Source organism: Dendrobates tinctorius, unplaced genomic scaffold (genome assembly GCF_039654945.1).
Source record: "Dendrobates tinctorius isolate UK_male_01 unplaced genomic scaffold, ASM3965494v1 ptg000084l, whole genome shotgun sequence".
Taxonomy (NCBI): Eukaryota; Metazoa; Chordata; class Amphibia; order Anura; family Dendrobatidae; genus Dendrobates; species Dendrobates tinctorius.
This window is the reverse complement of record NW_027361752.1, coordinates 45,213,848-45,217,281: the sequence shown is the minus strand read 5'-3', so window position 1 is coordinate 45,217,281 and position 3,434 is coordinate 45,213,848.

Sequence of the window (3,434 nt, the reverse complement as noted above, 5' to 3'; positions counted from 1 at the left end):
GCAAAAAGACTTTGAGTGCACATTGCCAGTTTCCACTCAAGAAACTCAGCAAAAATAGTGAGTGTGCTTACCTTTCTAATCCATCGGGCTGTTCACATGCCTGTGGTTTTTTGCAGATCGAATGTTCCTCCAAAAAAAATAAAGGCATGTCCTATTTTTGCTCTAAGTCACTGATGTCTGAATGAGGCGTTATTCAAAAAGTATTTGAAGCAGTTTTTAAATGTTGATTTTGATGCAGAATCCATGCAAACAATCTTGTGGATTTCAACCCTCTACATCAAAGTGTGGAAAAATCCACAGAAAGAATTGACATGCTGTGGATTTTAAAATCTACACCGCAGGTCAGAAAATCTCTGAGTTAAATCTGCTTTGCTGGTAAATTTGCACAGAAAATCTGCATCTAATGCACTACGTATCGGAAGATCTCCACAGATCTCTTCAGGCTGTGACTACTCGTGGATTTTTGTGGCACACAGAGGCAGATCGAGAGTGGTCGCGGACCCTGGGCAATTACGCACTTGGGAGCTCATTTAGAGGTCCTTGGGAATTTTCCAAATGTGTGCATATAGCAGGTAAGAACTGCACCATGGTTGTCAGCCATGATAAAATATTCTTCCCAAAAGCTTTAACCTCTGCTCCATTCATTGTCTATGTGACTGTTGGCGATAGTGGAACACCCTACTTGACTTTCTCCATCAGTCCCGTAGAGAATGAATGGATCATGCCCACCTCTGCTCAATTCAAGGCATTCATTTCCTGGTTGAAGAGCATTTTCGGGATCGTTGGATGTCGTAGAGGTTTGTATCAGTAAGTTATCATATATGGATATATGGAGTATAGCTTTCTATCTTAGGAAAAACCCTTTAAAGAGAACCTGTCCCCCCGCCAGGCGTTTTTAAGTAAAAGAGCCACCTTGTGCAGCACTAATGCTGCATTCTGTCAAGGTGGCTCTGTTACTTAGCTTGGCTCACACTGCGGGGCTGGGAAGCTTGGGCATGAGCGCCGCAGATAACTACTGCGCATGCCCGAGATTCCCAGCCCCGCAGTGTGAATAAATCATAAGCGACTGCGGGGCGGGATCTGTGGCCGCGCGATATGAAGGCTGGGATGTGATCTGAGAGCACGGGAAACAGCGGTGAATTTGAACTTACCGGAGACATCTAGCCGCGGCAGCCGTAAAAGAGCTGCAACGGCCCAGGGAACCCCAGTACAAGCCAGGCAGCGTTCAGCAGCGGTCTGTGCAAATGAAGACAGCGAGGCTGTGGCTGCTGCTTTATCATAGAGAGCAGTCTCGACGGCAATGGATACCGAAGTATGCCAGGAATCATCTCCTCAGCAGCATTCGCCTGCCGTGATAGGCTTGAGTGCCGAAGCTTCCTTGGACCGGTCGACACACAGGATCAGAGGAGTGAGATTTTTAATGTCCCTTTATCTACCCCATTGTATGCTAATTTGAAGTGTTTGGTTAAAGAAGTGTTAAGTGAAAGTATGTCTGCAGGAACAGCCCCAGTGTTGCATCCCCCTGAGATGGCAGCTAGCAGCAGAGTAGTTGTAAAACCGGGGCTGCCAGAAGTCCTGTTAAAAGAATCATTGTCATGTGAGATGTCCCCACTGGGTTTCCATATTAATATGTCAGTAAAAGAACAAATTTGGCACAGGGAATACATTGATATTTTCCCCCTTTTACCGTCACTTAAAGCAGGGTTCCCCAACCCCAGTCATCAAGGCCCACCAACAGATCATGTTTTCAGGATTTCCTTTGTATTGCACGGGTGAAGCAATTATCACCTGAGCAATACTAAGGAAATCCTGAAAACATGATCTGTTGGTGGGCCTTGATGACTGGGGTTGGGGAACCCTGACTTAAAGAACAATATCATAGATATGAAAGAGAAGATGAACCGGAAGAAAAGAAACGTGTTGTTATTCAGAGGTCATTTAATAATTGGCTTCAGGTATTTGCTATCTATGCTGCTGTACTGGGTGAACAACACCCTTCGTCATGTTCGGGGCTGTTTCAGCATTTAGATTCAGTTGTGGATGCATATTGGAACTTTGGGGGCATGTCATGGTGACAATATGACGAAGCATTTCGTCAAAAATTAGCCATGCACCCTAACCTATCATGGGGTAAAAAAGACCTGGGATTATGGCTGACTTTGATGTTGCCACAGAAGTTCCCACCATATCGATAGAATGTGAATACACCAAGTAAAAAAGGGGTGTGTTTCGCATTCAACGAAACAAGCGGTAAGTGGGCTGCGAACTGTCGTTTTCGCCGTGAGTGCTCATTTTGCGGGGGTGTACATGCAATGTTTAGATGCTTCAAAAGTCACAAAATGGTCAACAAGGACCCAATAAAGAGTCACTTCCAAAGAGCGCTGACTCTGGTGAAGTTACAAAATATGATCCCGTGGTTAGTAATGTACCCAGACACGGAGAGTAGTTACCTGCTGAGGAATGGTTTCTGTAATGGGTTTTATGTTCCAACATTTTCAGGTTCTGGTTGCAAACAATGGAACAATCTGCGATCAGTGTTAGATTATCCAATGATAGTCGAGGAAAAAATATTAAAAGAGATTGAAGCAGGTAGAGTAGAGGGCCCATTGGACTCTCCTCCGTTTGATAATTTCAGGGTCTCTCCCTTGGGCTTAGTTCCTAAAAGAGGTGGGTTTGTTTAGATTGATTCATCACTTATCATATCCCAAAGGAAGTTCCCCAAACGATGAAGTGGATGCGGAAATTTGTTCAGTGAAGTACACTTCGTTTGATGTTGCAGTGGAGTTTCTGCAAAGTTTTGGTCACAAGTCATTGCTAGCAAAATCTGACATAAAAGCTGCGTTCAGGTTGTTACCAGTTGATCTGAGAGGTTTCAATTCCCTTGGTTTTTGTTTTAAAGATATATTTTTTTTTTTTTATAAATGTCTCCCTATGGGGTTTTCATTATCTTGTTATTATTTTGAGATGTTTTCAACTTTTCTTCAATGGGTAGTGGAGTCCAAATCAAAAAGCAGCAGAGTAGTGCATTATCTTGATGATTTCTTGTTTATTGGTCCCAGAGATTCTGACGTTTGCTTTGATGGATTAGTTTGTTAAAGTTTGCGAGCATTTTGGAATACCTATAGCAAAAAAGAAAAAAAAAAACACGTGTCTCCTTGTACTTCATTGGAATTTTGGGGTATTTTGATAGATTCTGAATCTGACATGCTCTCTCCCTGCTGAAAAGATTGACAAAATATGTTATATGATTAATCTGTTTTTTGACGAAGGAAAAAGTTTTATTGAAAAAACTTGCAGTCGTTATTAGGTTCCTTGAACTTTGCCTTAAAAATCATACCCATGGGTAGGGTTTTTTCGAGAAGGCTATACGATGCCACAGCAGGTAACCTTGCGCCTAATTCACACCTGAGATTAGGTAGCGAGCTTAAGGAGGA